The sequence below is a fragment of the Zeugodacus cucurbitae genome, chromosome 5 (assembly GCF_028554725.1).
Source record: "Zeugodacus cucurbitae isolate PBARC_wt_2022May chromosome 5, idZeuCucr1.2, whole genome shotgun sequence".
Classification (NCBI taxonomy): domain Eukaryota; kingdom Metazoa; phylum Arthropoda; class Insecta; order Diptera; family Tephritidae; genus Zeugodacus; species Zeugodacus cucurbitae.
The window spans coordinates 39,190,918-39,213,981 of NC_071670.1; the positions used below are offsets into that span (position 1 = coordinate 39,190,918).

General features: G+C 36.5%; 1 protein-coding gene across 5 annotated transcripts in view; it reads left to right on the plus strand.

Annotated features, from left to right (window-relative positions):
* LOC105212012 (uncharacterized) overlaps positions 1-23,064 on the plus strand; it is a 463,761-nt gene that overhangs the window by 99,196 nt on the left and 341,501 nt on the right. For all 5 annotated transcript variants that reach the window (XM_054232153.1, XM_054232157.1, XM_054232154.1 and 2 more), the window contains one exon: positions 6,681-7,060. The gene's annotated coding sequence lies outside the window, so the exon portion shown is untranslated. The remainder of the gene's footprint in view (positions 1-6,680; positions 7,061-23,064) is intronic.

Below are 23,064 nucleotides of genomic sequence, written 5' to 3' on the forward strand. Positions count from 1 at the left end.
TGTATATATAGCCTTAATTCGAGAAACATCAAAACTAATTTTTTCTATCGGAACCCGGATAGTTACTGATGCTTCGAGATGACTGCTTCAGAAAACATAAACTACTTGGGATCATAATATGTAGAAAAACATTTAACGATAGCATTTCAAGAAAGCCTTTCTCAAACTTATCTATTGCGAAAGTTGAAATCAACTTCAGTTCGTTATTGTATGTAGGAAAATTATTCCATCTCTTCACATCTTCATATCATATAAATGTATGAGAACTTACTTTGTGATGAGCTTTCTTATGAATGCCTTGTTTTGAATAGGGCTTTTTGTGTGCTTTTTAGAGACATATACTTTTCAAAAGGAAGAGCTATCAATCCAACTGTTAAAATAAACACAAGTGTTTAAGAGTCTTTTTTGAGCCAAAAACTTTAAAATTTTGGAACTATTACAATAAGTTTTTTTTGGAAACTGCCTAAAAGTTTATTTTACTCCCTTTATTTCACTCTAATATTCGAATCGAATTTCGAATAATGAACACTTTTGAATAATTATTAAAAAGTATACCAATATTTGAACTAATAATACGCATACAACAAATCACAAGCTGTTTATATCCAAATAATTTCCTAAATCCTAATTTCACCTACTTCTTTTCGGTAATCTCTTTATCTACAGAATGCCCCGCTCCTCTACCAAACAAACTTCTTCTGCAAACTATTCCCATTTCCATATCAAAATCAGCACCGGTTTGTGAAACAAGAAACTCTCTGATAGGTATCGCAAAAGAGAAAAGCAAAACAACAACAATAATAACAGTTCACTTTGCAGTGAGATTTTCAAACTTTCTCCAACACTTTCATGCGTACAGTTTATTTTTTTTTTTGAGGATGCACAAAATATTTCCCTTTAATTTCCTGGTCGAGTGTGAAAAGTTCGGCAAGTAAATACGTACAAATACATAAGCGTTAACGTAAAATATTTACTTAACGATATTGCGTAACACAGTAGGAAATTTTGACAAAATCTCATTATTATGAAGCTACCAATGAGTTTATTCATTACATTTTTCCTACAAGGCCTCTATGACTTTACCCTAGTATAGCAGAGTTTTCGAAGTTAGGTCGTCGCTGATTGCACAGCATGTATCTCTAACACTTCCGCAATTCGTGGTAATCTTTAAAACTGAAAAGGAAAACTTAAAAAGAAATAAAAGTTCAACGTTGCATATATATGCTTGTGAAAAATATAAAATATCGAAGTTTTTAATTGAAATTCTTCGCTACTGGTGCTGCAAGCGTTTACGTGAAATTCGTTATTCAACTTGTTAAAGGCGTCTTTATAGTTTCGTAGCTTGTAGTTATGGATACACTTTTTTGGCTGACTTATTAACAAACATATTTACATACAAGTTTAATTCTATTAAATTAATATAAGTTAGCTTTAGAGTTTCTATCAATTTTAGGCTATCAAATTGTGATTGTAATCAATACAGAATACTAAACGATCCACTTATATAATGTATGTGTTTGCTCTTCAAAAGAAAATTACAATAATTTTTCTTTGGAGGGTAATATTGGATTCATAAAACTGCCTGGTGCAAGCTTTTGATGTACGTATTTTGTTATGATCCTTTATAGCCTTTCTCACAAGAGCTAATTGATCAATTAACCGGCCTTTACTCGATTAAAGCGTTGATTTAGATCGATTTACCATGCAAAATAAAATTCGCATTTTTCTACATTAAATTTTAAGAGGGCTCTGTCTATTGATAAAATAGCCATCAGCTGATGAAAAATGTATAACAGCTGATCGTTAATCGTGTTGCCGGCTGTGCGAAATCCAAAAATTGCTTTCTCAATTATAATCCTAATGAATTAAATTAATTTGTATGTATGCATGTGATTGGCGTTGCAACCGTTTAGCCGGTTATAGCCGAATCGACGATAGTGCGCCACCTCTCTCTCTCCTTCGCAGTTCGGCGCCAGTTGGAGATCCCAAGTGTAACCAGGTCGCTCTCCACCTGGTCCCTCCACCGGAGTGGAGGTCTTCCCCTTCCTCGGCTTCCTCCGGCGGGTACTGCATCGAACACTTTCAGGGCTGGAGTGTTTTCGTCCATTCGGACAACATGACCTATAGCCGCTGTCTTTTTATTCGCTGAACTATGTCAATGTCGTCGTATAACTCGTACAGCTCATCGTTCCATCGTCTGCGGTATTCGCCGTTGCCAATGTTCTGAGGACCATACATCTTACGCAAAATTTTCCTCTCGAAAACTCCTAGTGTCGTCTCATCTGATGTTGACATCGTCCAAGCTTCTGCACCGTAAAGCAGGACGGGAATGATAAGCGACTTGTAGAGCTTGATTTTGGTTCGTCGAGAGAGGACTTTACTGTTCAATTGCCTACTCAGTCCAAAGTAGCACCTGTTGGCAAGAGTTATTCTGCGCTGGATTTCGAGGCTGACATTGTTCGTGTTGTTGATGCTGGTTCCCAGGTATACGAAATTATCTACGACCTCGAAGTTATGACTGTCAACAGTGACGTGGGAGCCAAGACGCGAATGCGCCGACTGTTTGTTTGATGACAGGAGATATTTCGTCTTGTCCTCATTCACCTCCAGACCCATTCGCTTCGCCTCCTTATCCATGCGGGAAAAAGCAGAACAAACGGCGCGGTTGTTGCTTCCGATGATATCAATATCATCGGCGTACGCCAGGAGCTGTACACTCTTGTAGAAGATTGTACCTTCTCTATTTAGCTCTGCAGCTCTTATAATTTTTTCCAGCATCAGGTTAAAGAAGTCGCACGATAGTGTGTCACCTTGTCTGAAACCTCGTTTGGTATCGAACGGCTCGGAGAGGTCCTTCCCAATCATGACGGAGCTTTTGGTGTTGCTCAACGTCAATTTACACAGCCGTATTAGGGCAGAGCACACTGAGATTCCAATCGTCAGGCATGCTTTCTTCCGACCATATTCTGCAAAGAAGCTGATGCATGCACCTTATCAGTTCTTCGCCGCCGTATTTGAATAGTTCTGCCGGTAATCTATCGGCCCCCGCTGCTTTGTTGTTCTTCAAGCGGGTAATTGCTATTCGAATTTCTTCATGGTCGGGTAATGGAACATCTGTTCCATCGTCATCGATTGGGGGATCGGGTTCGCCATCTCCTGGTGTTGTACTCTCACTGCCATTCAACAGGTAGGAGAAGTGTTCCCTCCATAATCCCAGTATGCCCTGGACATCGGTTACCAGATTACCACCTTGGTCTCTACATGATGATGCTCCGGTCTTGAAACCTTCGTTAAGTCGCTTCATTTTTTCATAAAATTTTTGAGCATTCCCTCTGTGTTCCAGCTTCTCAAGCTCTTCGTACTCACGCATTTCGGCCTCTTTCTTTTTTTGTCTGCAGATGCGTCTAGCTTCCCTCTTCAGCTCTCGGTATCTATCCCATCCCGCACGTGTTGTGGTCGTTTGCAACGTTGCGAGGTAGGCAGTCTGTTTTCTCTCCGCTGCGAGACGGCACTCCTCATCGTACCAGCTTGTTTTTTGTCGTTGCCGAAAACCAATTGTTTCGGCTGCAGCGGTACGCAGTGAGTTTGAGATGCCGTTCCACAGTTCCCTTATACCGAGATGCTGATGAGTGCTCTCAGAGAGCAGGAGTGCAAGTCGAGTAGAGTATTTCGTGGCTGTCTTTGCGATTGCAGCTTTCCGACGTCGAACCTTCCTTGTGTTTGTTGACGGGCATTCTTTGCTACACAGAGACGGGTGCGTATCTTCGCTGCGACCAGATAATGGTCCGAGTCTATATTTGGTCCTCGGTGCGTACGCACGTCTAAAACACAGGAGACATGTCTTCCGTCTATCACAACGTGATCGATTTGGTTCCGCGTGTTTCGATCAGGGGACAGCCAAGTAGCTTGATGTATTTTCTTATGCTGGAATCTGGTACTACAGACGACCATATTTCGGGCCCCAGCGAAGTCGATCAGCCTAAGGCCGTTTGGCGATGTTTCGTCATGGAGGCTGAATTTTCCGACTGTTGTGCCAAAGACACCTTCTTTACCCACCCTGGCGTTAAAATCGCCAAGCACGACTTTTACATCGTGGCGGGTGCAGCGCTCATAGGTGCGTTCACCTTTGGTCACATCGTCCTTCTCTTCCTTTGGGGCGTGGGCGCAAATCAGCGATATGTTGAAGAACCTCGCTTTGATGCGGATTGTGGCAAGATTAAATTAATTTAGCTGTAAGAAAAGGCTGTTACAGTGGCGCCTGTAATTTCACTATATTAGAAATACTACTATACTGAAAATTGAGAAGGCGAAAACTCTATCACCATATATTTTTTATGTCCGTTGTTGCATGGTAATCCTATTTTCATACTTATATACTATTTATAAGTTCAACAAATGGAAAGATGTTAATATGTGGCAACCCCTACATTTTTTTAAAACAAAATCCATCTATTGGCTCCATCTAATTGGCTCCATCTAATTGGCTTCACGTGTGATCAAAAAACAGTAACAGTAAAAAGTAAGAGTCATCTAGTGAGCTAGTAAGCTCCATTTAAAAAAAGGTACTTTTATCACTAATCGGAAGCATTCAACCGCGCGTTTCGGTTTTTTTTCGCCTGGATAAAGAAGCAAAGCGAATGGGTCTGCAGATGCATGAGGACAATACGAAATATCTCTTGTCATCAAACAAACACTCAGCACATTCGCGTCTTGGCTCACACGTCACTGTTGACAGTCATACCTATGAAGTTGTAGATAATTTCGTCTATCTGGTATCCAGCATTAACAGCAAGAACATTGCCAGCCTCGAAATCCAGCGCAGAATAACTCTTGCCAACAGGTGCTACTTTGGACTGAGTAGGCAATTGAACAGTAAAGTCCTCTCTCGACGAACCAAAATCAAACTCTACGGACGATGTTAACATCAGATGAGACGACTCTAGGAGTTTTCGAGAGGAAAATTTTGCGTAAGATGTATGGTCCTCAGAACATTGGCAACGGCGAATACGCAGACGATGGAACGATTACGATACGATTTATACGACGACATTGACATAGTTCAGCGAATAAAAAGACAGCGGCTACGCTGGCTAGGTCATGTTGTCCGAATGGAGGAAAACACTCCAGCTCTGAAAGTGTTCGATGCAGTACCTGCCGGAGGAAGCCGAGGAAGAGAAAGGCCTCCACTCTGTTGGAGGGACCAGCTAGAGAGCGACCTGGTGACACTTGGGATCTCCAATTGGCGCCGAACTGCGAAGGAAAGATAAGAGTGGCGCGCTATCATCGATTCGGCTATTACCGGCTAAACGGTTCAACGCCAATCACATACATACTTTTTTCACTAACCCCCTTCGATTCGGCCAAACTTGGAGAGTGGTGATTCGAACAAAAATCAATCAACCATTCGTGGACTAAAAAAATATATCCTACAAGTATTTGTAGAGTACAGCAAGACATAAAAGAAACAGAAAAGATGTAACTGCCAGTTATGAATATTATATTAATTGATCCGAATATATGCTGTATGATAAATTATACACACATGAGGGTATGCATGAAGTGCTCGCCCTTCAAAGCCGTCATCATTAGTCTCATGTCGCTCAGCTCATTATTATTATACATAATACCATTGTGAAGCTGCTACTTATAGCTAATATATATTAGATAATAAGACATTGAATTGATGATGACTTTGTGCTGCGCCGTTAAACATTAACGCCAGTAATAAATAATGCTGCGCCAATCAAAGGGCGCCACGGCGTATACGTAACCAAAAATCAAATAGCAAATAGTATTATCTAATGTGTTCATTGAGATTGCTACTACAATGGCGTTTATTATTATTGGATGACATAACTAATGCGATCAGTGAGTGTTATGATGGGTGATGAATAATATTGTATGATGTTGATGTTGTTGTTGTTGCTATATTTGCTTTTATATAAGCCTGCACACACAGGCAGGTTTGCTGCTTGAAGCACAAAAATGTTAGTGTGAAATCATTAATAATACAAAAGTAAGCTGCTAAAGAGCGGATGAGGAGCGTGTATATATATTTTTAGATGTGTTTGTTGACTGTTGTTGTTGTAATATAATTTATATGTATGCTTTTGTATCTTGAATTGCGCCGGAAATGCCTAACAGCATTAAGTGCTAATTAGCCGTGGACAAATTCGACAAAGTATACATATATACATTCACATAAGTACTCAAACATACATATTCACACATAAAGAATAGGTGAAAGCAGCCAAAAGCCTACAGAAAAGCATGCAATGCAGCTGACTCATTACCTTTGATGGCATTAAGTGTTGCAAATAATTTGAGGTTATCAATTTAAAGCCCACGGCAATTACCGTTAATGAACAGTATTTAACGCCGCCAGAGCGCAGCTGAGCGTAAGCGACGCAACGGATAAGCACACACTCATGGCATTTAATAAGCAGCAAAAAGTGGCGTAGTAGAGCAGGTCTTTTGTGTGCAGCCTCTTTCAGCGCTAACTTACTTCAATCTCCGGTCGGATGTCTCAATTTTTTTGCGCTCTTTTTTGTTGGACTTACAAATTGTATTTATCAAATTTTTTATAACTGTTTATGCAGAGTTATTTATTATATTAAAACGTTGTTGTTTTTATTTTTATTTCTTCATTTATTTACTTTACTTTGTTCCCTTCGTTGCAGCGCCACAAACTGTGCTTCAAATATGGTGACTTAAATTGATGAAGCACACATAACGGTAATACAAAATGTGCGCTGGAATACTCGCTATACACCCTTACACCCTTATACCCCCCACACAAGGTGGCACCACGCAGGTAACTGGCGTATAGCGGGAAATTTTTAATCAAGCCAAAGACAGCGCATGACAATATCAACGGAAATTGTGACACCTGCGTCGCGTCGCTTTGGTAAACGCGTTCAATAAATTGCAACGGTACTATGATGAAAGAGCTGAAAACGAGTCGGTGGCACATATACATACTCACCGACGCCGATGGAGGAGTGTAAGCAGTTGTTTGCACGCGCAGGAAAATCGTGAAAATACCTCAGCCCTCATACAGGTAATCTCTACCACACATTTTCCATCTTTACTTTACTTGTCGCCCTGTCTATAAAGTTGTCTTTGGTGAATGGCATAATCCGCAGATTACTGTAATGAAGGCGGTAACAACCGCAAGCTGCTGTGCGAAAGTCATATTGTGTGTATGTGTCGTTGTGTGTGAGTGAGGTTTTTCCAATAACTCTGTGTATGCGTGTTTATAAACAAAGTGCTCGTATCTGTTTTCAATTTTCAATTTAGTGGAGATTTTTTTGGTCACACGAAGAAGCTCATACTTTTATACGCTTTTGTTAGTTTCCTTTTGTTATCAGTGTCAAAATCTGAGACGTCTAAAACCGATATATAGGATATCAAAATTATAAGGATAATAAAGTATATTGATTTCTAGATGTCTGTTCTTGGTACTCTTATATACTGTGAAGGTTGGTATAGACTGCCACGCCCATATATCGAGACTATTCTGTGTCATTTCATATGCTACCTCGCACTTGATCTATTTCAATAAAATTGTGTTTTAGGTAAAGTGGATGTCGTACGACGCATTTAGGCCTTTTAAAGGCCCATTATGACTACACCGGGACTATAATCTGCTTACACTACCATGTCCTCTCTGACACATCCTGTGGTCTTGAAAAAGGTGTTCAATTCAACAACGTTTATATAAGCAACTTCGAAGAGCTCATCAAGAAAATCGTGACCTATCGTTGTATTTCTTTTCCTGTGCAAAGCCTTGCATCCACAGGTATGCCTACAAATCGGACAATGATTCCAAACAACAGAATTCTTACGTCGTCTCTTTTATATCTCAAAAAAATGTATGTGCGGCCCTTATTCTATTGAGGACACGTTTGTCTGCTTATTGAGAAAGTTAGAAGCAAGTATTTTCCCTCTTTATCGGAATTTATTTGTAAGGTGGTCTGACTAGTGCTTCCGCTTGACAGGTTTCTGGAATGTCGCTCTGTACTGGAACCCATTGCAGGATTATCGTCAAATAGTCAGATAGAACATTTTCATTAAGTCCTGGGGATTTGTTATCAGAAACCATGGAATCTTTTCACCTTACCCTCATACAAAAAACATAAGAATCTTCGTTTCTTACTGTCCAAACTGTCCAAACCACTTCGTAAGAAAGATATTTCAAAATGATGTCAGATCAGTATATAAATTTATACATTCCCTAATTGTTTTAATTCAAATCTTTTAAAACTAAATAATTATAGAATCTACAGCTACTGTATAAATCTACTACCATCATATTACAGATATTCTAACCTTCAGACTAAGAACTACAGTATCACCGAAGATACAAGTTAAGTTTCCCGAAATTATAACATAAACCAGTACTTCCATGAGAAGTCTTGCTCGAAGCTGTTTTACATAAAAAGACCATGGCCAAGACAAAGTCTGAGACTGAGTATCGCTTTATCCAACTAGGGCTTATAAAAAGCAAGGGAACTAAAGTTTAACAAATGAGTGACCTGCCATGTACTGAGAAGAGAACTTTTTGCTTTGAATCGTTTGAAGTCCTCCGATTTAATTATCGAAGATTGTGTCCCATGTATCCCAGTTTTATTTTAAATATTGAATGTCAGCTGTGTCAAAGCGGTGATAAAAAATATAAATACCATTTATACATATGTATATGTATACATAATGATATAGCACATTGTAGATATGTAAACACTCATAAATTGAACCACATGGAAGCCATAAACTTTTTTGTCGATATCATCATCATTATCAGCAGCAGAGTAGCAGCGGTGTATGGAGTGGTGTGTAGAGCAAATGGATTGGTGACGCAAGACGCAGCTGTATTCAAGCAGCAATGTCAATAAATGCACATCGTCATGAATCGATCGAAAGTGAGGGAATACTTACAAGTAAAAATAAAGTTACGAGTGTGGTTTGAATAGTCTGATAATTAATTTTTATAAAATATTGGAAGGTTTCAGTTGCTGAGTTTTTCTTGACAGACATTGGTAACACAAAATTGTATAAACTATGAGGAGCAGCTAAAGAAATTATTGACCTGAAGTCGACGACCCCTCTCTTTATCTGTATTTTATAAAACAACGCACAACTTGAAAGGCGAACTGTGTTTTTAGGTATGTGAGCATCGGAATTGTGGAATTGGATAACCTTTCTGACTATCGTACTATTGTTTTCGATTGTCTCTAATTAAATTTACAACATAACTCAACTTCAGTTGAAATTTTACAATCTCAAAGAGTGACAATCTCAAAGAGTGACAACTTACCAGTAGTTCTCATAGAAAATACAGTTGATATTGAGAATTGTTTATTCAATTAAGAGAAACTATCACAACAACAATTTCTTACTTGGTGCCCTTATAACTCCACTTCAGTTGAAATTTTACAACTTGCTACTATAGTTAACAACTCAACCTGTTAGAAAATGACAACTTACAAGTGGTTTGTATAGAATATACTGTTGGTTGTGAAAAATTTTTAATCAATCAGGAGAAAACCATTTCTTACTTGATGCTTGAGAGTTTAAAATATAAAGAAAACATAATTTTTAGCTCTGTCACAAGACAACTCAACTTTAACTGAATGAGTTGTATTTTTACGTTCCTTTAAAGTTGAAGCAAATAATTTAACTTTTTGTACTTTAAATTTTATTTTCGGTTTTTTCAGTATTTTTCTGTTTTTGTTTATGTTTTTTGTGTATAAATTTCATTTGAAAATTTACTGATTTATCAAGCCACTCTCATTTAAATAGAAATATCAAATAATTGCAAATAGGAAAGAACACTAAAGATCATAGAAAAAGTACAAAATGTCACGTTAACAGCAATCTTTGCTTTGCACAGCAATGCCAAGTCGCGCACTCCACTTTAGTCTTGAACTGCTGTAAGCTTCAACCTTACTAGTTGCCACACTCCTACATATGTATTTATTACGCCTCATAAATTATTTATATCCCGCTGCTCTATGTTAATGCGATTTCTAACAGAGCTAGCAGTTAGCTTAGCCAACAACCATCCAGGCAACCAGCTCCACTCCACTCAGTTTTAGCATAATCACTCCCCCCGCACAGTAGTCAGTAGTATGTCAAGGCATAGTGGCATTCTCGAGCACATGCTCACTTGCTCGCAGCTGGCTTTTTTTCTCCTGCGCACTTTTAATAGCTCAATTGAAGCGCCGAACTGCGAATTAATTCAACGCACAGCACAGCTCGTTCAGTCAACTTAACTGATGGTGAATGCAGTAAAAAAGTGCGGTAATAATTTTCTTATTCGTGCTCTGTGCCCCCCACCCATTAAAGTGGCATTTGAAGTGTGTTTGTAGGCGCGCGATTTCATTTCTCTTATTGATTGATCGATTTATTTATGCGTTTACGTATTTATGGCATAAGTGTTTGATGGCATTCGATAAAAGCATTTAAGGTCATATTTACGAGGCAGGTCGGTACCAATTACATACATACATACAGACATTCGCTGAAATCGTAAATAGTTGTGTGTAAGTAGGGGCGCGCCTACCACTCTCCATTAGTGGCAGCTCTGCGTCATTTGTTCGCGTAAATCTGCATAATTTTCCCTCGATTTTTTTCATACATACATATGTAAATGTTTGAACCTTTAGCGCGCCGTGACATTTTATATTCGACCCTTAAATACATATTGACACACACGCCTTCCGCGCATCTCATTAGAATGGCTCAAGTAAAGCGTAATGGGCGCAAATTAGGATCGCAAAATGTGTCGTCTGAAAATGTCGGCGAAATTATGCGCTTTTCTCGTGTTGTATTAGCTAAGTTGTTGGTGGTGTTGGCTAAGCGCGTTTGCGCATTTGTGTCCGAATGACCTTTTGTTATGGAAAGTTATTGACGGTATGAAAATAATTTCGACTGTACATTAGTGACAAAAATATTGGATAATGGATTATACTGCAGTTTCAAGCTTTTCAGATAAGCGAGGCTGGCACTAGGCAGGTAGATACTAAAGTTTACTAAATAATCCTAAATTGGTGTGAAAATACTTAATTATGGATCATTAAGTCTTGATGAAGCCTTATCTATATATATAAAAATGAAACCCGTTTCCGTTGTCACGACATAGAATGAATACGACTGGACCGATTTCACTCATTCTTTTTGTGTGTATTCCAGGGGGTTTGAGGATGGTTCTTACGGAAATTTAAAAAAAATTGCCTGAAAAAGTCTAAAATTCATATTTTTCTAATCTACTAATAATAATAATATTTTGAAGGTAGTCATTGTTGCTTTTTTTAAATATTTTTGCCATTTTTCAATTGTATAAGGTTGGATAGCCCAAAACAATTTGTAACAAGTAAGGAAAGGCTAAGTTTGGGTGCAACTGAACATTTTATACTCTCGCAATTTAGTGATGTAATTTTATTAAGATAACACACAATACTGACCCATATATTCATAGAGAAGAATAGAATAACGAAAATCATCATATATTGTATATGAGGACCGTGGTAATTGCTGAACCGATTTCACTCATTTTCACCATCAAAGCATAACGGGAATAGGGGCAACTTGGCTAGCTGTTAGTAGGCGCACAAACTGTACATTCGGCATTGAAATTACTCCTAAATTGCAAATCAACGAAACACCAGTTTGCAAACTCGCCAAAAATAGAGCTATAGCGAAGATTCTCCAGATATGCAAGTTGATAATTTGGGAAGTACGGCGCACAAAAATCGCTTATTTATACATCCAAGTGTTTTTGCAACAAGATCAAACTGTGATTGTAGAAGCAGTTGCTAGATATTGAAACTGGTAAGGTCACAGTTGACACCTCGATGGATTAAAAACATTTCTGTCTCTTTCCGGACATAAAACAACAATATAATACCCATAATTGGCTGAGTGAACGACCAATATTGAAATCAACAAACGCAAAAAATAAAGATGTCGTCGATGTCAATGCGACAATTTAGAATTTCGTTACAGGAGAGCTAATACAGATACAAATTAGGATGACGTAGCCAACTATCCCAAAGGATTTTATAATCAATGGAATTGCCTAGATTATCACCACGTAATTTTACATTTAAAAGTAGCATCAGTTGTCATCATTCTGAATAACATAAATCAACCTCGACTTTGTAATGACCTTTGTATCGTCATCGAAGCCAAGATTGATTGTATATCTTAGCCACAAAACGTGTGGCCGGGTCTGCTAGTTTTGAATAAAAATTAAAAAAATCGGTGTTCTCTTTTCACGTCAGATGAATAGGTTAGGTTAGGTTAGGTTTTATGGCTATCCCCCACAGGACGAAACTCACTTAGACTATAAAGGATCGTATTTTGTGACGCCAAAAATGTACCCTCTTAATTAGATTTAGGAATCGACATAGCGATAAGATTTTTTTAATTCGCGAGCATGTTCAAATTGTGATCCATGAAATTTTTGCCTAGATCTTAAAAAGGTAGGGCATTCCTTCTCGTACTCCTCCAAGCAGCTTATGCAGCTCGCATCCGATAAAATTTTTGGTCTGACCGCGGGCATCCGTGTACAGTTAATATCTCTTTGACTAGGAAAATATGAACTTTACTACAAGTGAAGAGTTCCCTTGACCTCTTGCTATTTGCCAGTGCTAGTGACTGCCTAAGCTAAGTTGAGGCCCAGCGGTCCCGTAAATAGCTCATCAGCTTGCCAATTTCCTCCTATTCCCCTGTAGCCTGGTACCCAAAGTATTCTAATCGCGAAGTATCCCTAAGAAAGATATTTGCGCAGCTCGTTAAGTCTTTATTCTTCTCCGTCTCCGTCTTCTTTGACGGAAATGGTCTGAATTTTTTTAGTGTAAAATTTCTCGAACAAAAGCAATGGATCTTTTGTAGAACATTCTTGCCTGAAAAATTCTCATGTTTTTTTGAAAGGTGGTATTATGAAAGTATTCTCCTGGTGAGACCTTAAAATCTTCCTTGTTCAAAGCCCCAAGAACCCCCGCTGGATGCGATTTCTATGAATCAGAAATTCATCTATCATTTCTAATAATATTGAAATGTAATAAAGGGAACGAAGGGACATCCAAATTGAGCTGATGTTAGTTTATGGTTGTGAGTTTCATTTAACAAAAAACTGGTTTAGAACTCCAAATAATAGAAAGAACTATAGAACTAATGAAACTGGTGATTTTTTGATGGCAGGAGAATTAAATAAATGTATTGATTATTTTTTCAAAAATAAATATAAAAAAATATTAATTGAGTGGTTGAAAAAAAATATTAAAAAAATTGCGCCTCTGTTTTCTGCATGTCGCTTCGTTTTTATATTTCCATTAATTAAAAAACGTATTATCTTGTTCATTTAAGCGTACATATTTATTTGAAACAAGTTAACTTCGCTTGTTGATACTCGTAGTAAATTAATTTAACCAATTATTTAACTACAAATACAATAAATAAGTCAATTTGCCCAGTCAATATGTACGCGCATATTCATAAATAACACTTATGCCCAACAACAACAATGCCATATATAATAATTATTTAATTAAAAATGTCAACTTGAACGAAATCAAACAAGGCGCACTTGAATTGTTGGCATTTGTTTGTTTACATGATTGATTTTTAATTTCTTTTTATGTTTGGTTTGGAATTTTTTATTGGCATAAATGTAGCATAAAAAGTTAATGGTTGGTTAAATGGTAGGAAACCACAAACAATTCTGAGAGGTGTAATATCAGCGAAGTAGAAAAAAATGAAATTGAGAAAGTGGATAATGAAAAAATTATTATAATTGTAAATGACGGTATACAAATCCTGTAGTAAAATCAACTAGTTATGAACTAGTCAGCCAACACTTTTCGTTCCATGCTCGTAATGATATGAAGTGATATACCTTTGGGATTCGAGAAGCATTAGTTCTTTACCCATAGTTATACCCTTCCCACTCATACAAAGTGATGGACATTTGAGTTTCGCGAAGTCGAAGTTTATTAACTTATATCAACGATTTATCCTTTCCTTGTTACCTTACCACACACACTTGACAAAAGCTTTCCTAGAAAGCAGGAAGAAACATGTTCACTTTACACCCCATAATTTCATTATTTTTTTTCATATTTCTCCCCTAAATCTATAAAAGCGGTGTGCGCCAAACTATTAATATCGTATTAAGTTTTCCGAAGTTCAAGGTCTGCTTTAATTGCTTAGTCAAAAGAATTTTGTTAGCGTTTGCCTTCTTATTAGTAAAGTTTAGTTCGATTATTTCAGTGCTCATGCCACTTCGTCTTTGTTGCGTTTAGTTTTAGTTGGCAAGAAACTTTTCGAAGGCAGCCACAAGTTGGTGTTACTTTCTTGCCAACTGACGGCCAATAGTTTTAAATTAGTACACGAGTATGTTATCTAGTTTGTGTTGTACTAGGCATAATGTCATAAGTGTATGTTAAATTAGGGCGGTCCTTGATGTTAGAAAGATTTTTAGTAATTTAATTTTTAGTAATGTTTAGAAAGCTTCATATCGCATATGGTATATACATATATATATTAAACTAAACACCTAAAGGAGAAGTGTATTGATGAGAATCGTTGATCAATGTGGTTCAATACAAAGACATCGGGCAAACGGTAGATTACCTTCAAAAATGACTGTGCCCAAAATTTATTTTATGAGGCTTTTTTGATTTATCCTCTTCCATGATAGTACATGAAATTAATTTAAATAAGTGTCATAATAGCCTTTTCACACAGCAGCTAATTGATCAATTAACTGGCCTCTGCTCGATTAAAACGCTGACTAAGATCAATTTACCATTCAAAATAAAAACTACATTAATTTTTAATTGAATTTTAATCGACCTGAAAATGAAATGCAACTCTGCGGCAAAGACCGTATTTGTATTTATATATACGTTCTTTATATGCGAGCTGTTGTTAACACTACACGACGGTAGATGTCGCTAAAAATAGCAATCAGCTGATGACTTTTACCAACTTCCTATGAAAAGCAAAAACAAAGTTGTATATCAGCTGATCGGTTATCGAGTAGCCGGTAGTGAGAAGGGCAAAAAGTGGTTTCTCCATTAATATTTTAATTGATCAATTAATTTGGCTGTGTGAAAAGGCTATAACATATTTCGTTGACTATATCCACTATCCACGAAGTGGACTCCGCGATGAATCGGTGGAATCATGATTCATTAAATATCACGAAAATTACAAATGCAAAAATTCTAAATTATTGAGATTTACGCATCCAAACACTGCTCAGAATCCTCAATTCGTTTTTGTTTTTCATCGATTGTTGACTCACTTGGCAACCACTTTTCATAAAGCTTTCGTATATGTCCACAAATTTCAGCTATCTCGGTCGATCCCCTTTTTAGTAAACGAAAATTATTTTGTTGGTTTTTGTTTTCATCATCTTCGAAGCTTCGATCTTCATATGGTCTATACAAATGATTGTTTGCCTGTTCTGGAACCCGGACAACTCTCAAAAAATCTGTAACTCACGAATATGTTTTTTTTCTAAAAAACAAAACTTTCCCAAATCTCACCCATTCACCTTTCGTCCTTTAGTGTATTCGTTCCATAGTTTTATGCTAGAAAAGCCTTTCCCATTTGTTTGAAATGTTGTATTCCTACAAGTTCTGCTATGAAATCATTGAAAGTAGTACAGAAGAGTCTGGAAAATCTAATTTATGGCGAACACAAGTGTTCGAGAAGCATAAGACATTCAGTAAAGGACTTCTAAGTTGACGAAAACATTGTCGAAATTCAAGAGTCACAAACAGGAAGTAGCGCTTAATTATCACCAGACAGATTTAGCCCTTTGTGAGTTCTGTTTTCTCTCGTAACTGAAATATGCGCTTCAGGAAGGTGCCGTGAGTTGATTGAGGCGAATTGGCTCCAGAAACTAGGGTCCATAACAGCCTTTATTTTTGTTAGAAGTTGATTTTTTTGTTGCCATGACTATTTTGACCCTAAGGAGAACTATTTTCAAACATTCCCGATTTTAGCGCTATTAAGAAAAATTTGAAAAAGTTGCGATATTTAATCTCTTTCTAAAAAGTTGTTGAAACCTGAAGGCTACTTAAGGCTCTCTGTGCAAAATTTCTATTTAGTTACTCTAAGAATATTTTTGAACTGCATTGACGGCCAAAATATTGAAATGAAGTATGAAGCAAAATTGTGTGTCCTTAGACAAGAGTATGTATGTAAACACATATGTGTGTATCAACATGTGTTTTCCTGTTGATTTGTTCAAGTGTTGCAGCAGACATAATTGTGGCGCTGTTTTGACAAACATCCTTGCGGCCATTACAGTATTTATTATGTTTGTCATACTAGTATAAGTATAATTGCCGTTGGCACAATAATCTACTTTGAGCGGCATATGTTGACTTTGTTTGGCCATAACTGTTTATGAACGCAGCCAAGATAAAATGCAGACAGGGACACACACACACTCATACATCCAAACAAACACTTCTAGGTATTATATATGCTTTTGAGCATACATAGAACAATTAATGTATGCAAACTTTTCCATATTCAAATATTTATTTTGAGCGCTCTCTCCCTCTCTCTCTCTCTCTCGTGTGTGTAATGACGCCCGCAAAATGCGTTACACACATCATTATTCTAGTTTGTTTAATCTGTATTTGTTTACTTGCCCACTCAAATTTGGGCCAGCCCTTTTGGCGTTAATTGCCAAACTTTTGAGTATCCATATTTGTTTTATCTGCTTTTATGGCAGCGCTGTTGCTCTTTTGTCTATAGTCTAATTCCACTGGGTGCGATAGCATTTAATATGTACATATGTATGTATGTGTGTATTTTCATAATTAAAAAGAGCAAATAGAAAAGAATCTTCGGCCATTTTCATGTCTGCAGAGTTTTAAGTACTCTCCTTTTAGCCATTTAGTGGGCGCATTCCAAGTGCATGAATTAGTTATATAATTAACGTAATTAATTTAGTTTTATGACAAAAACCTGTTGCTTTTCCCAAAAAAAAAATTAAGAAAAAGAACTACTCAAAGTAGCAGACACACTTCTGAAAGCGTTTTGCTGCAAGTAATCGAGTGCTGCTCCAAAGGGTAAAGTGTAGTAGCAGGAGTTAGAGTACAAAGCGTTCTCAGAGTAAATAATTTAATTTGCTTAACTTTAATTAGATGTTTAGAATGTAATTATGAAATAGTTGCATTAAAACTTTTCTAAACAAATGAAGAGTTTGCCTTTGAACTAAGAAAAGCAGATTAGGTAGGTTTGAATGCAGAAGTCATGGAAATAAAATACTCTGGAAATCTATGTACATATGTAGAGTATTAAAGTTGTTGCTACGTCTAGTCAATTTTTTTTTTAAGAAGGTAATATAAAATTGGCAAGGGGAGTCGTTTAGATGAGGTAGCCGTAGTTATTAATCTACATATTACAATTTAGCCGGGGAATTTGAGAATATTAAAGATAATATGAGTACTCGGATAGGGAAGAAAATTCCTTAAATAACTGATGTATCCATTTAAGTGCGAATGAGATGAAGTGAGACCAGTATATTCCTCTTCGTGACTTTTAGGTTCTGGTATATGAAGGTCGACTTCATCTATTGGCAGATTTGAGCTGCTTATATCTGTCTACTTCTGCCTAAGAACTTTTGTTGAAGAGACGCATTAGTCATTGAAATGTTAGTAAATTTTTTAGCTTTGTCTAAATTCTCTTAATGTTTCCAATTTTATTTATTTTTTATTCACAAACCATGGCTCTAAATGCCATTTTAAATGTTACACTCGTAGATGTAGCAGAACGGTGTATTGCGACAAATGTCGCCATTAGACTCAGAGAGGCTGGGTAAACGAAGGGTCAGAAACACGGACATTCTGAAATCCTCCGTCACTTAGCGTGCATCCCTGTTCTATACCTTTGCACCGCAGAACCGTCTCCTAGCGGTTTCTTCACTGAGTTCATACCTTCAAGAGTGGGAGGAGAGAACTCGATGGAGAAGAGACGCAGTGAGCTTCTTCACGGGGAAGGTGGTAATTTCTGCCGGAAGCTCTGAATTAACTCCAGTTTTCGGCTGACAGACCATTGCAGCGTCTTTCAGGCAGAGGTTGCAGAAGATATACTGCTTCGAAGTGTGGTATTCACTCCGACAGCAAAGCGGAAATACTATCCTTGGATTCGATGACAGTACGCTCCAAGCTAGTAAAGGAGTGCCTAACATTGTTATCGGTTGCTTCGAACTACTTTATAATCCAACTTGTGTGCGTACAAGGTCATCGCGGAATCGCTGGAAACTGCAAAGCGGATCAGCTTGCAAGAGAGAGCACCCTTGCAACATTGACGCCGGAGTGGAAATGTGTGGGCAATCCGTAGTCCACTTGCGCTAGATCGCTGCACTCATTATCTTCGAGTGAGCTCGCCAAACGTTGGAGAACAACCAGCGTAACAGTGATGTGCTTACTGGTCATTTCCTAATAAAAACACACGCCGTGAGGCTAGAGATCAAGTCAGACGAATCAGAGGAATCATCCAAGCAATTCTTCCTTCAATGCCAAGCATTCGCCAGACTTAGGTTAAAGCACTTCAGTAGGCATATCTTCGGCGAATCCAGTGAATTGACTGGAATCGACATTAGCTGACTTAACGATTTTATTACAGAGTCCAAGCGCTTTGTCACATAATAAGGATATTAGTGATCTGTTAGGAGTTTTTAGGATATCACAATGCACAGTCGAATCTGTCCAAGTGCGATTCTCTGCAATTTCGGAGGTCTACCCCTTAACTAACCTAACCTAATTAAATTCTGATTTTCGAGTATTGGTTTAAATAAATATTTTCTTCTTCTCCTCCTTTCTTTGAGCTGTAAGTGATTTTTGTCAATATCATATTAGCGTTCAGTATATTCCAACGAGCCTACATGTTAACGAATTGCTTAACTCCGACTTGATTGCGCCTGGGCGTATGAGCAACATTAGTTCGTCTATGAAACTTGTAAATCTATTTTTTCATTTCTTTAATTCATTAATTTTTTAATTTGAATAATTTTGATAATTAAAATATAGTTTCTTTAGAATACTATCTATATCTATCTATTTGAATTTCTTTACTTCTATTAATACTATACTTGAACTTCGTGTGCAGTAATCAATTAGTTAAATAATTAACTTTCAACAAACAAATGTTCATTAAACGCCTACAAATTTCTTTTATTATGTGCGTATACATATATTTTCGCCAATTCAAATAATGACTATTTAAAATTTATTAAGTCGTTGTGCGAAATTGCTTATTGAGATAAGATAGTGTGTGTATTCTTAACTTAATATTACTGCAATTAGCAATTCCTTTTGCTGATATGCGACAGGAGCACATTATACCTGCTGTAATGGCAGCAGTATACCATGGCTTGCCATTGGTAGACATACATATGTATATCATGCTGAAGTCTTATATGTAGATAAAATTTGGTTGAGAAGTGGCTATTAAAAGGAAGTTATCTAATTTATATCTTAAGTAAATAAACTTCGAAACTTTCAGTAGAAATTCTTTCCATAAAAATACAAGTTCTGATATAAATTTGGTACTTGTATTGATTTTCTTCAAAAGCCAAAGTGTACTTGCTATATCTACTGAAAATTCTGAATCGTATTCGTAATTTTATTGTTATATTATTGGTTACTAAATCAAATGATAAAGATTAAATTTTACACGAGAAACTTGTATAATGATCCAAAAGGAAGTAAACCTGATTTGATATTCATTATACAGTGTAATCCGGTAATGGACTCCACGGGACCATGTCAAATTGTCCATTATAACCGAGTGTCCATCTAATCAGAATATAAAATTTTTAACTCAAAAAGTAAATTCAATGTTTTTTTTTATTAAAGCAATAAAGTTTATGAATAAAAATAAAATAAACCATTTAAACAGTAATTCATCAACTTGAAAGTAAATGCTCGCTTTTTATTTTTTTCCGACATTTTTCTTAAAATTAACAACTCTCAATGAATAGCCAACGAACGTCACTTTCAGCTCACCGCAGAAGTTGTTTGCCTTCTTTGACTTATTTACAAGAAAAAATGAACATTTTCTGCTGCAGAGACTGATTGTGTCTCTTGATCGAATTCGGGGAAGTACAAAATTGTGCTTATTGCCAACTGATTGCCAACTTTGTTTTGAAATTTTATTTTGAAAGCTTCGGTTATAATGGACAAAATCCGATTTTATTGTCTATTATAACCGAAGTCCATTATAACCGAGTCTATTTTAACCGAGTTTTTTACATATGTTTGAACTGGGACTTGACAAACAGGTACATAATAACAGAGTTTCCATCTTAAGCGAGTCCATTATAAATGGATTACACTGTAGTTGTTATCGAGAATTATATACCAAGCTTAGAGCAGACAACGTCGTGAGCGTTACAATCGATGACAGGATTCAAGCAGCAAATAGATCGTTCCCCTCTCATATAAAACTCTTTAAGTTAAACTAATTAACCGTCCATGCAAACCACCAGTCTTGTACTATGGAGCTGAAACATGGACAATAACCGAAAAAGACAAAACAAAATTGATGACCTTTAAAAGAAAAATTCTCCAAAAATGTTTTGCTCAGTCAGAATCGGACCTGATGAATGGTAGATAAGATGGACCAGCTAATTAAAGGTGAAAACGTGGTGCAATTTATGAAAACGGTACGAAAAAGATAGCTACGACATAGAATGGAGGATTCAAAGGAAGGTATTGGACACGAAAGCAATCAACGGCAGAGCAAGAGGAAGGCCAAGATCTAAATGGAGAGACGAATTAAACGAAAATCTGAAGAAGCTCCAACAGGAAAACTGGAAAGAGACCGCAAAAGAGAGTGTAGCTTGGAGGCGTATTGTTCAGCTCACAGATAGCTGAGAGCCAAATGATGATGGTGATGATGATGATATACCCATTATAGCGGTAACCTCCTCATGAATAGAGCCTTCGCATAGCGCACAGACCGGAAAACACTCAGCAAGCTACTTTTTGGTATTAGCAGCATTTTTTTGTCAATAAATATTACTTTATTATCACACGGAATTCCGTTTTCTCCAATTTTTTCATAATGCGAAAACTTGAGTTAACCAAAATTACTAATAATGAGATTTATGTTATCAAACTATGTATTTGGCTTTGTTATTGTAACAACACTGTTTGTTTACTATCTTATGCACCAGTATTTGTTTATATCAGTTTCATATTTCGTAGCGATTTTTATCGATAATTGAAAGCCTTAACTTAAATTCCAATTAATTTCTGTATGCAAATCAAATTATTTCTTTTGAAATTATGAGTTTAAGCGCAAATAATACGAAACGTGGCATTAAGTAAATATGGAAAGGATTTATTATTTGTTGCTTTAAATGCATATTATGTTATGCAAATTGCAAAGAAGATAGTAAAAGAAATTTAAGATTAAGGTATCGTTTAAAATTTTAAGCTCGACATGTGCAAAATTTTATTGATATGATTACACATAAATGTAATGCTTTCACAAATAATGGGATTACTTTTGCTTATGCAATTTAATTTACTTATTATAATTTATTATGCTGTCGTTGCTTTGATAGTAGTGCAATTAACAATATTTCGCTTTGGATTTCAAGCGATAATACATTTATTGAGTGAGCAAAGTTTGTGAAAAAAGAAAGAAAGAGAAAATAAGAGAGGGAGACGAATATATTTTTCGTCAATATGGCGTGCTGGCTTCTAGAAAGCTCTTCAACGGATTGTAAATAATTTATTTCTTACTCCATTATCCACTACACCACAGCGTTACTTCCTGCTAATAGTGAAGGAGTCAGAGTTTAAGTTGGTTGCAAAATCATTACAGTGGTATAGTCTACATTGTTCCGGATTAATTACTTTGTGATTTCAGAGTAATTTATTCCAAAGAGATATCTATTGAAAACGTCTCGTCGTTGGCAACAAACTGTTTACTGTAGAAATCTCATGTTCATGATAGGTATGCTATAGTTTTCCAAATAAAATCCCAGGTAGAGTAGCGGACAAAAATATGGACACTCAAGAAATGTGTGATTTTTTTTATTTTCTTTAAAAACAAAGAGTTATATGATAAAATACATATGTTATGCAACCAGATTTATATAACTATTTCCAACATAAATAAATACTTCAGTTAAAAATAAATCTTTTCATTTCCGATAAGAAGCCAAAATAAAATATTTCCGATATTTGAATTTCAAATATGGTATTTATTAAAAATATTCTTAAAACTAAACGAGATTCAATAGAAACTCGAATTTTTATGTTGAAAATAGTAATAATGATAGAGATACCAAAATATTTTCAATTCTCTGCAATTGTCCCCCCTGCTTAACAGTACTTCTGACACATGCATTATAGAAACGTTCACGAACTTTTCTGCGAACGTGCGACATATCATATGAACCGAAGTGATTAGTTTTGAATTTATCTGAAAATATGAATTTTATCCAATACTCCTTGGTCCAAATTTTGTGCAATTGAGCCCACTGGAGACGTTTTTGTCGCATTTCTACCGAAAAAATTGGATTTTTGGAAGGCCAACGGCCAGTTAGTCCGGCTTTTTGGAGGCACCATAGTACAATTCGTGTTCTGATTTCGGTTCCATTCAGTTTCCGAACTTCGATTCTAATGTCTTCAACGATTTTGAATTTGTTCCGAATTCTAATCCGCTTAATATGGTTGGTCATCCTTGACGGTAGCCCTCTTTGGGAGTCCGGAGCCAGCTTTGCGTTTTATAGACCCAGTCTTTGGATGTTTTTGAGGAAAACACTGATAGTAGTCTAAATAAACATTATTTGTTCACAAATTTTTCGTATACTCAACTTCTGAGATCGCAAAGCCAAAATTGCTTTTTTATCAATTTCACTCAATTTTGGCATTTTTGCACTTTCCATTTTATTTGCAATGACGTGTACACTCAGGAAAATAATTAAAAAGTCACTGCAAGTAAGTGTCCCGTTTTTTTGTCCGCTACGGTATAACATAAAGATATTACGAGGTTGAATGAGCTGTGACATAATCA